A 12033-nucleotide genomic window follows, 5' to 3' on the forward strand; every position below is an offset into this window, starting at 1 on the left:
AGCACGGCAGTGACTAAGAACAAGGAGAAAAAGAGACGAGAAATGATGAAAAATATGGAGCAAACAAAACATGAGGCAGACCTTAGTACCTACGATGGGAATGTGACAAAACATGTTTTGTATGAATGTCAGACTTTAAATGGATGTTTGTGGAACTGGGGATTGACTACCAGATAGATATTTAAAGCCTTGATTTACCGACATAGTCATATCAACATCTCCCGTATACCAGTATGTCTCACCATCCCGCCTATTGCTCCCATTGCTCCCACTAAGGCAGGACATGAGTGTTTCTGTCCCTCCTTGGCAATTTTCATTTAATGGGCCTCCGGACAATCTCTTGTTTTCATCTGTCTTACTGGTTTGACCTCTGGCCCTCAGCAGCTGAGTACAAAAACTCAAAGATTTATCACCTCTCTCAAAATGAGGAAGCAGTAAAAAAAAAAAAAATCTCAACGAGGCTTTTTTGGTATCACTTGAATCTTGAACACATTCCAAGCTTTTTGTTGCTTTTGAAATTAAACTGGACAGAGTTCTGCATTTGTCCATATTGGCATATTATACTTTTCTGGCAGCAGAGCTCTGTTTGATCTGATGATGTCTTCTGTTTATTTCTCCGGTTGTTTTTGTGTTTGAAACCTGAGGTGGTATTGTTTTCAGGATCCCATCGATTGGTGTTTTGTTTTTTTTGGAAGGGTGTTGTTTTGAATAGATGGATCTCTGTAGCTCTACTGTCAGCACTTTATTATTCATAAAGATCCGTGCATATCTATTCCCTGACGATGGACAGATAGTTTCACATTAAATACGACATTTAATCTGAAAATGCTGTTTGGATCTTTAAAATTTGATGAGGGGTGAATAAAGACTTAAAAAGAAACAAAAAATGAACAGGAAACTAGAGAATAGTGTGAAGAATAATTCCAGTAAATGTCAGACAGAAGTGACTTAGGCCATTTTTATGACTATGGAGTGGATTTGTAATCTTAATTCATGATTATAGCCTTCATAATATCCAAGTCAAATACATTTGTGTGACAGTATAATGTATTATAATGGGTGACTGAACCACCTCAATGAATTTTCTTCAAACATAAATGTCTCTGGGGCAGAAACACTGAGCACAAATGCTCATTTTCGTTCCTTTTTTTTTTTTTTTGTTAAAAAAAAGAACTACTCTCCTCCAAATTGACCCGGTTACACATTCACAGTTGAATGGTGCCCAGTTTAGCCGCATTTGCGCAGTGAGGGGGTTAAATGCCTTGCCCAAGGGTATCGCAGCGACTTAATGAGGGTCAGGCACTTTCACTTTCTCCCACTGTGCAAGGCCTGACGCCTTCACCAGTACATCAGCATACTGGCTATGGCTGTAGAGTAATTGCTGCATCTCTCATTCTGACAGCAGATTGATCAGGCAGAACTGCACACTCAGAATTTAGTCACCTAAAAAGTTGAAAGAGGAGATGTTGCATGCACTGCTGCGCTGCAGCAAAGAAAGGACCTCACGCCTCTTATTCTGGCAATTTCTGTCACTATTGCTCTCTTTCATATTCTCTTTCTGTCACTCTTCAGGCTAGACTGTCTTTTTTTAATTTTTTTTAATTTTTTTTTAACTCGGTGACAACCTGCGCTGCGAATAATAACCGAGTTTTCTTTAGCTCTCAGACTGTTCGAGCTGCAGCTCGAACAGCCTTCCTCTCTCCTCAGCTCCTGCTTTCACAGATGGGTGCAGATGGACACCCAAACATGCCAACGCAACACAAACTTTTTCTATTTATGGCTGTCAGAGCAAGTTTTTAATTATTTAATTACTGTCAACCAAATTAATACCATTCATAAAATGGTCAGTCTGCTTCCTCATAAAATGGACTTTTAACTGTCTCTACTTGTAAAACTCAAAGGTGTGTAAAGGGCAGTTTCTTATAAAAACATGTTCCCAATTAATTCCAAGAAATGGGCAGAAATAAATCACATGCTCTGAAGTTTATCTTCACAAACAGCCAGTAGGTTTCAAGTTTCTGCATACGATTTATTTGAGAGCTGCTGTCAAGTTGAATTAAAAAAAAAAAAAAGCCAATTCAGTACTTTTGATTTCCTGATCAATCACATTATTCATATAGATTTTTATAACTTTTTACCTCGATATAAATCTTTGGATATCCTTATTTGGAGCTCATTTTTTTTTTTTTTTTTTTTGACACGTTGGAACTGGGCACCTCAGACTGGTGTTTGTAGTGTTGAGTCACTACTTGTGGTTTAGCACTGCTCTTAGCAGAGATTTGGTGATGATCAAGTAGTAGGCTGCTCTGTAAAGCAATAATGTGACTCACCTGTTCCATTACTAATTACCCACATTGAGAAGTCTCCATAATTACATTTAGGTACATGTGACAAGCAACTATCCAGAGAAAATATTGGGAATACAATTTGCAAAATAATAGTGTCATCATAGGAGGTTGAAGTGAAGAAGATTGAAAATCTGCAGCTTTTAGTGATTTTCAGCAGACTTTTTATTGATGACATCTTCAGACGAATCACTTCCTGTGTGCCAGGATATTATTTCGAATAAAAACCCGCCAGCCAGTTCATGTTCAGTATAGCAAATGACCTGAAGGTAATTACTGGTGTTAGGAGATTAGATAAACGTGTTGTTTACATTGTAATACTGCTGCAGGTCATTAAAATCTTGTGCACAATTTTCTTTCCTAACTTAAAGTTCAGGCACCTCAGATTGAACAATGATGTCGCAGTTGACGTAAGTGCTCTCCGACTCTGACATCCTCGTGAGCCGCAAGTATGAGGTCAGCGCGTGTGCTCCGATGCTGATTTGAAACTCCTGCCCTCTCCTTTGCATTTTCCATTTCATGAGCCGTTGCAACCTCATGATGTCATTGATATTGATTATAATGCATTACCATGTATTTACTGCAAGCGATACAAGAACAAGAGGACCATTCATTATAGACAGGAGTCACCTTAAAGCTTGTTTCAGTCTTCCTACACTGACGTGACTCTCTTCATTGGACGCCATTTGGCTTTGGAAATATGCAAAAATATTGCAGAGTCTTCTTCCAGTCTTTCAGGGAAACTAATCCTCCGCAGCTTAATTGTCCACAAGAGAGGAAATTAACTTCAAGGCACACCGTTCTGCTGAAGTGCACCTGTTCTTTCTTCCAAGTCGTGCTTCCTTCATTGTTTTTCATTCGTCCAAAATTACATTTGAAAGCCCGCAGACCTCAACGAGATTACTGTGTCGATGCAGTCACACAAGAGGACGTGTTTTTATTTGAAAAGTTTCAAGTAGAGTTCTGTACAAAACCGGAGGTGTCATTTTGAAGATACAATTATAATTCCTTGATTACACAACATTCACACCTTAAGCACACAAAGGCGAACACATAGTAGGAGGTGTGGCATGTAAGGCCTGAGGCGCAGAGTGCCACAGCCGTTTACATAACAGAAGGTGTGTGTGTGTGTGTGTGGTGTGCGTGTGTGTGTGCGCGAGCTCAACTGGCCTCTGCTCATGCCTCGTGTGCATGTGCTGTACGCTCCATGTGTCTTTTTCCCCCAAGAGCCGTCCTTAGTGAGGTTGAGCTGTCTGATTTATCAGCCTGCTAGACGGGCATGTCACAACTTCCTTAACCTGAAAAGCCAGCCCCCCCCCCCCCCACACACACACACACACCACCCCACCCCGTCCTCCGCACTGGCTGCCGGCCGCTGCGCAGCTCACTGCACCACCTGCACTTCTGTGTAGACGTGTGCACGTGTGCACTCTGGAAACGCGCAGACGTGTTCACAGCGTTCCGTACGTCTGCGCGTTTCCAGAGTGCCTCGGATGTTTGTCGTGTCTGCACGCGTCGGCCGTTGCGTGTGCTACCTTTGTGTCCGTGCGAGTCCGACGAACGTGCGTGCTGCTCTTTCCCCTCATTGTGCTGTGGCGTGAGGACATAACTGTGTTTACAGTTTGTGTCTTTTATGAGAGTGTATGTGCAACAGCTTTCACACTTGCTCAGAAACTTCTTTCTGTGTTTTGGTGTCATTTTCACGCACAAATAGACACAGATGTGTTCACAGTAACTCATGCGCACGCACACACACACACACACACACACACACACACACACACACACACACACACACACACACACACACACACACACACACACACACACACACGCGTACGTCTCCTCAGCTCTCAGCATGGCCGTACCCAGTTTTCCTTTAACATGAGCAGCAGCGTCTAATCATTGCGGGAAGAATAGTTTGAATCAACTCCTGTGATGTTTCTTCATCCGCTCCACTTGACTTCATTCCGTCGTACATCGTTGGAGCTGTTGGGACTTGTTACACTGACAAGTACAAGGGGGCTGGACTAGTAGTAGGGCAGGACGAGCCCTGCAGTACTAGTTTCTCAATGAACACTCATTCGTCTTCACACTTCCCGGTGAGCCAGGCAGGCAGACGACCATGTGAGAGTTTTCCCACAGTACAGAGGAGGCCTGTTGTGCAAACAGCTTGCATGATCGATCTCTCCTGAACAAACTCCTGTCCAGCCCACTCGCCAGTCCTCCAGCCAGAGCTACGCCACTGCACCAAACGTGTGTGTGGAGGTGTGTATGTGGGGACAAATATAACCCCTCTGGTCTGAAGTCATTTACGACAGCGGTGAATTTATTACACACCGTGTCAAAGTTGTAACCTCGATTTGTCCTCATCCCATCTCTCAGGTCACGCGCCGTCATTTAGCAGAAGAGAGTTGTGCAACGGGGCCGGAATGCCCAGAGAGAAAAACCTTGATGTTTTCCATAATGGTTGACTCATGGTAGATGACTGTTCCTTATTTCTTCTTTCCCTGTGTTTGAGAAATATGCTGGGAAATGTCTCCCGGCACAGGCACCTCCTGCGCCGCACTCCCAATGATGTGAACACTCGAGTCCAGTGCCAAGGAGATGAGTCATTAGCAGTGGAGTTGATTATTTCAATTACTCATGATAGTGTGGTGCCTATGCCTATGTTGGCTCTACAGTATAAATGCCAGGAACATTACCAGTTTTGGCACAGGCCTGAGTAGGTGAGGGAACATGTTGAGAGGTGTCGACATCAAGAGCGGAACGAATATGGAGGGATGAAGACGGAGAAAGTGAAAGGAAATAAGAAGCATGAGACCCAAAGTAAGCGGAAACTAAATCTAAAAACAGGAGAGACACTGGCTAAGAGCGAAACAAAAAAGTAAAGAGAGTGACAAGAGAGACACCCCAGAGGCAGAGACAGGGAGGACAAATTCATATTACAGCACCTGTGGGTTAGTTTATGGGGAGAAAAGAATGGAGGCACGGTGTGCCGAATGGTTTCCATCTCCTCCTCACTCACTCACACGAGTGAAAACTCCCCCCAGGCGATGGCAGGTACATGTGGCGGCACATTTCTTGGTCTGTAACCCTGCTTTTATTGCCTGGAGCTGTAACTTGAGGAATATCCGGAGTATGTACCAACAGTGGCACTTTTCAAAGGTGATATGTTTTTTAGTTTTTCTGGAAATCTGCGCTATTACCACAGGAATTTAGTGTTTTGTTAGTGTTGCATATAATATTTTGGCATTTATCCTCTCATCTCTGGTTGTGTTTTCTGTTACTTTACTTCTGTCTCGGGGCATTTGAAGGATTGCTTAAGAATTACCTCAGCAACACATTTATGCATTACCCCAGCTGATTATAGGCAGCTATAAATAAGCACGGACTGCAAGGCCAGTAGCTGAGAACTGGACGGGGAAGTGAATAATTAACACCCTCCTCACGCCTCACACCTACTGTTTAAGGGTATTTGGGCCATGCAATCAACGCGCAGCTGCTATTTTTGCCAGCTCGAATAATTCAAAACTGTAATTTTTTTTTACCAAGAACTGCGCCACCTTTTAAAGTCTTGTTTTTGTCATTGTCACTCGCTGTCTGTGGACAAAACAGGGACTTCCTGACATGCTGATAATTCAGGGAAGAAAAGTTGTTATGAAAACATGTTGATTTCCCTCAGGACATAATTCATGTCACAGAATAATGATGAGCAACAAAATCAATAATGAAAACAAACAGTGAAAATGTGGCGAAGCTAATAAACACAAAGTATTTATCATGTTCGCGAAAGAAGCTAGGAGGTTTCATAATCACGCCGTGGAGCCAACCGGTTGTGACAGACATGAGACGAGCACAATATGTGGGAGCAGTTTCCGTGCGAGAGCCTTGAGGAAATGCTATTTAAGGTCACCAAGGGCACTCTGGCACACAGAGCAGACAGCATCCACTAAACTCAAACTGGACCAAGCGCCTAAAAAAACCCTAAAATAATACAACTAAAAATAGCATTTATTAAGTTAAAGACGAATAGTGGACAGGCTCAGCTGCTTAGACAGCTTGGTACATGCCTCGTGAGTGATGATGACTTTAGTTTCCTCAGTTGAGTGATGACTTAGCTCGAGTGTAGTGTAAGCACATTTGGGTTCTACTGCGGGATTCGTGAGTTATGGCCACAAAGGTACAGCAGTACCAGTCCTCAGCGGCACAGCAGTTTGTTAATGATCCTGCTGCTTTAAAAAGTCTGATATGTACAGTGCCAAAGCCCCTGTTTTAGTACAGAAACATGGCCTCAGGTTTCCAACTAAGTTACATACAGTAACTGCAGTAATCTTTGCTTATCTAACAGGAAACGGTCTTCCCTTCCACCCTGCTCCCTGACTCGCCATTATGTGTGCGCAGTGCTTGCCGCATTTAGTCAGAAGTGAGCTACCCGTTTATGTCACGTCTACATGATCCCATGAGAAATGACTGACAGTTATTACACGCTGATCTGACAGTGTGGTACCAAGTGACGCAAAACCAGTGCTCCACAATCCCAGAGCTGGTGTCTGGTGATCTTTTTAAAAAAAAAAAAAAAAAAAAAATGTTGGGCTTGGTGCTATTGTTGGGCCCATATTATTTCAGGTTTTAAAAAAAATGCTCTTGTCAACAAAATGCCCCGTGTAATGAAAGCAGAGAAGGGTTTTATTTCTAGAACAAAACAGGAGTGTAACAAGATCCCACTGGACTGAAGAGAGTAAAACTGCACTTCTATTAAAAAAAAAAACTCTGCAACGTCAGTGTTAGACAATAATAATTAATATCTAGATTTTAGCCATGATAATAGTTTGGTGTAATCAATGGTGTAATTTTACTCTTAGTCCTGTTCAAAGTACGGGACAGATATAGTCATTTCATAAAGCAAAAATACTCGGTTTCATGATTCACTGAAAATCCTCTTAAAAATTACATTTACAGACTTCCAGCTAGTTCCTGAGGTTAGTCAAACTTTCAATCTGTGTGCTCTCTCTACCAATTATGCATCAGGAAACAAAAATGTAATGATTAACAACAAAGACACCTATTTGTCTGTTTTCCTTATTTATTTTTTTTACCAGTGACTTTAACCAGTGAAACTATTTGAAAGCTTTGTGTGATTGTTGTACTTTCTGGCACCGGGACTCACTTCAAATGACAGGGAAGTCATTTTGATGTGATGCTCAGTGGCCGGTACCATCGGAGACGAGCTTGTACTGAACTGTGTAACGTTATGTGGCTGGAAAACAGAACCTCCGTACGACAAAACATTTCCTCTCCAAACTGATGTTTTAAAAGTCGTTTTGTGTGATTCCTTGACTTTGACTGGGACATGCAGTCCAGCAGGTTGTGTGTGTGTGTGTGTGTGTGTGTGTGTGTGTGTGTGTGTGTGTGTGCGCAGCTGGTCTGCTGGATAATGGTCAGCCAGCTTCTGTGATGCGGAGGGTCATTTGGCAAAGGTGAAGCGTGGAAGGTGTGGGAGGGGGGAGGAGAGGGGAAGAGCAGGAAGATTGAGGACTTATGAGACGAAATGAGAAATCTCGAGCTCAGCCTGATGACCTCCGTCCCCCTCGCTTAGTGATGAATGCCGTCCGGCTCCGTGCGCTGCTGAACAGTTGTTGATATATTTGAAATTTCCACCAGATATTGACACGTTTGCTGGTGAGATCCCAGCATGTGTGCTGCAACAACTGTCATTCTTATTAGCTGGTTTTTTATTTTATTTTATTTTTTTACAATTTTATGCATCTTAACGAAGACGTTTCAAAGGAGTCGTCTGTTTGACAAGTCCCTGGTTTATGTTTAAAAACTCAGCAACATCACAACAGTAAATAATATCCAACTCCACTGAGCTACCATCGTGGGTTCATTAAAGATAGTTAATAGCATTGCAACAGCCTGCACACAGTAGTGGGGAAACAATCACTTGCTTTATCAGTTAATCAACAGAATGTTATTTGACAGCTAAATTTAACAATCAATTATTTTTTCCCCATAATTTTATCAATCAAAATTACAGAGTATTCTTTGTTCCCAGCTTGTCTATTGTGCGAATTTATGGGTTTCTGCTGTTTTGTATATTTGGAAATTTAATGTCTTTGTTTTGGATTTTTGTTTTGGCAACAAATATATTTGAAGACATCTGCTTGGATTGAATGCTTAATTGATTAATTGAGAAAATAATCAGCAGGTTATCAATAATGAAAAGAAATGTGAGTTGCCCTAATGGTACTCAAACACATTAAATCACATGGTGCAGGGCAGTTTTTTTTTTTTTTTTTAACCTTTGATTAAAACATGATGAAGCAGCTCTTCTTCACCAACCAGCCAACAGTCCAAAGCTTGTAGCAGCTGGTTTCTGGAGCCGAGCAGGTTGATGTAATGGAAATGATTAGGCAACGTGATTTCCACACTGCAGTTCTGGTGTTGAGAAACACTCTCTAGACCAGGGATGTCAAACATACGGCCCGCGGGCAGGATCCGGCCCGCCAGGGGGTCCAGCTCGGCCCGCCGGATGATTTTGCTATGTGTGAAAATTACAGAAAGACATAAATTGCATTTCTATGAGAATATGGAGGTTTACGAGTACAAACGTTTTGTAATTTTATTTTAATCGATCCAGTAATTGTTTCAAAAACAGCGTAAATGCGACGTCTGCTCCGGAGGGAGAAGCGCTCGCTGCTCGCTTTGTGACGCGTTTGACGTCAAACAGACAGGCAGATAAACAATGGGCTGATGTCTGAGTTTTTGGTCTTTATGTTTCTAGTTTATTGTAGAAAGACCTTAAAATAGGGTTTATCATCCAAAAACCTTCACCAATGATTTAAACAGAGAAATATTGTCGTTATGTATGCATTATTATGCTATGATTTTACTGGTCTGGCCAGTATGTGGCCCCTTAACTAAAATGAGTTTGACACCCCTGCTATAAACCCTCTTATCAGAACTAGTACATAAGCTTTCTCGAAGGCTGGCAGTGCACCCAACTGTGGGGGTTCCACAAACACAATGTTTGATAACCGAAGTCGAGCTCTGCGTTTGGCTTGTACAGGTTACAACTCGAAGAAAGCTTTCATACATATTGTTTGATCTGCAAAGAGTAGCTTTGAACAAACTATTCGAGCGCACATTAATAGTCACACATATTGACACAAAGACACAAAAAGCAGCCAGTCTGAGAGGACGCAGTGTGTGTGCTGGCAAGAGAGTTCCTGCTGGCCTCTGATGTCCCGCTGTGCCAGGCAGTGCCAAGCCGAGGATGGATAGGATGGCAGACCCACTCTCCATCCGTTACAGCTGAGTGGGTAGGGAGGGGGCGGAGCGCAGCGATGAGGGACTGGGCAGCCACTTTGGCGCAGCTTGGAGGTGCTGAAGTCATTCATTTTAAAGGTAAGATTAATGACACCATTAATCCATGTCTGCAGAGGAGGACAGAGCAGAATTCATGCCCGCTGCTGGCTACCTGAGGCCTGCAGCAAACATGCATGAGCTCTGTTAACACACGCGCATACACAGACAGCAGCTGTGCACACATGCACACTTTGCTCCGAGTCATTTGATATGTCAAGTATGCATTTGCTCTAAAGGGGTGAAGGAACTTGAGGTTGTAGCTTGTGCCTTTGTTACTTGATTGGGGTTATTAGTCAGATTTTACTTGCTGGTGAGAGAACGAGACAGACAGACTTAGTGAAATGGGAAGGGACACGGAGACGGCTCCAATCCGATGGCAGATCTGTGTGTGTGTTTTTTTTTTGCGGTGGTTACAGTGAAATCGGGCCGGCTGACAGAGAGCTTTTAGGTGCGAGTGTGTGTGCGAGTGGGCGGCTCGCACTCTGCAGCTGTTGAAGGACACGGCGGCAACAGATGGGCACCCGGAAGAAAAAAAAAGACAGGAACACCAGATAAACACTCAGAGGGACACAAATGCACAATATAATGAAACCACAGTATATCGGAGTGTACTGGGCAGCGCTCCTGTGTGAGAAAAAGACACAAGCATGCTCCATTAAACCTGTAGTGCGGGACTTTTATACATAAATGAACATCCATTGCATTTGAGCCGGTGCCAAATGAGTTCACACTATGCTGATTAAACCACGGCCAAATATATCTCTCTGTATTTCACACCAAACAGGGTTTTTACATCTGTTGTCTGGGGTGACATTCTCACACTGGCTGGATGAACGCATACATGGCAGTATGTGCACCAAAGACTTCTAATTTCCAGTTTAGCCATATGCTAACTTGAATTTAGATAAAACATTTCAATCATGCAGCACTTCTGGACTTTCTAAACGTTGTCCGACTGAATGGATCAAATTCGGATCATGAAATGAATAATTTTGTGAGGTTATGTGATGTTATTTGGATAATTTATTGACTGTTTATCTGCAATCCCTCCACCGTTTTACAGCTGCAACCGTAGCAACATGGTATTCTCCAGTGTGCTTTTGACACAAGACCGTGTCGACAGGGTTTTTGTAATTGCACTCACTGGCTGAAAGGGGAGACAAAAGTTCCACACTGTGGGCTGAGAATTATTTAAAGACCCCTTCCAGTGAAAATCGAGTTTTTAATTAAGTTCACATGTCCATGTGGTGTTTTTTTTAAATATGCAACTGGATATATGATGAGCAAAATAACCAGTCAGTGACATGACGAAGCATTTCTACTTGCAGTGACAGTCTGACCAGAGTTTCAGACACCCAGAGTTTCATGTGTCACACACTTCAGGAACCAATGCTGTCAACTTTTGAAGTGGGGCTTTCCATATTTTTGAGCTGCAAGTGGGTGGGGTTAGAGGCGGGGACTATTTATATATTTGCAGATCAGTTCGTACTGAACGAAGGCAAAGGTGCAGTCACGATAAAGAAAGAGTGGCATTTTTTCTTGTATCTTGATAAACAAAACTTCATTTTTAGCGGTTTATTCAGTATCAGGAGAGGGACTTCAGGTTGTCTTGTCAGTGTTATGCAGAGCCAGTATTGGAATTTTTAGGGCCGCATTGAGTAACTGCTGTACAAACTACGCAATAAAGTAGTAGGCCAAGCTCAGAGCCAGTGAAAGAGTAGAGTAGACCTCTGTAACCTTACATTTTGGGCCGTGCTCGTCTAGAGTCTAAGCTCACTCGGATCAATACCTCCAGATTCAGCTTGTCCTTGTGTTGTTTGACATCTTTGGTTGATATACTCTCTCGCATGGAGAAGACTTCGAGACTCTCTGTGTGATTGAAAGAGAGATTAGAGGAAGATGGAGAGAAGAGGTGATTCAAGCTTTTTATTCATTTAATATCTCACTTTAGAAATTTCAGCACATTTTCCTGTTTCAGACTCCTTTTAACAAAAAACATGTTGGCCAAAATAAAAGATACTAAGTTTTTGTTCAGGCAAATGATATGTCCTTGATGTCGATCATAATTCCCTATTGAAATGTTTATGGGTGAAACGGGTCATTTTGAAGTCTATGAATGTTTGCACTCGTCTGTGTGAACAGAGCGGTTTGAGTGGACGGGCCCTTAACTGTAGCTGTGGCGGCCCGTTGACAAAAGGGTTGAATTCGGAGCCTTTGAAGAGAGTGATGAAGATGTCATCTTAAAGCAGCGCCGCATCTCTCCTCAGAGCTCGTCTTTATCTTTCTCTGCTTTCTTTGCTCGTCTTTATCTTTCTCT

General features: G+C 42.6%; 1 protein-coding gene across 3 annotated transcripts in view; it reads left to right on the forward strand.

The window, feature by feature from the left end:
* Positions 1 to 12033, forward strand: part of LOC138616273 (SH2 domain-containing adapter protein F-like) — a 127271-nt gene that overhangs the window by 41076 nt on the left and 74162 nt on the right. The window lies entirely within an intron of this gene.

The sequence above is a fragment of the Brachyistius frenatus genome, unplaced genomic scaffold (genome assembly GCF_029030835.1).
Source record: "Brachyistius frenatus isolate BFR_SWC_R1_liver_20210118 unplaced genomic scaffold, ASM2903083v1 Contig_9, whole genome shotgun sequence".
NCBI lineage: Eukaryota > Metazoa > Chordata > Actinopteri > Embiotocidae > Brachyistius > Brachyistius frenatus.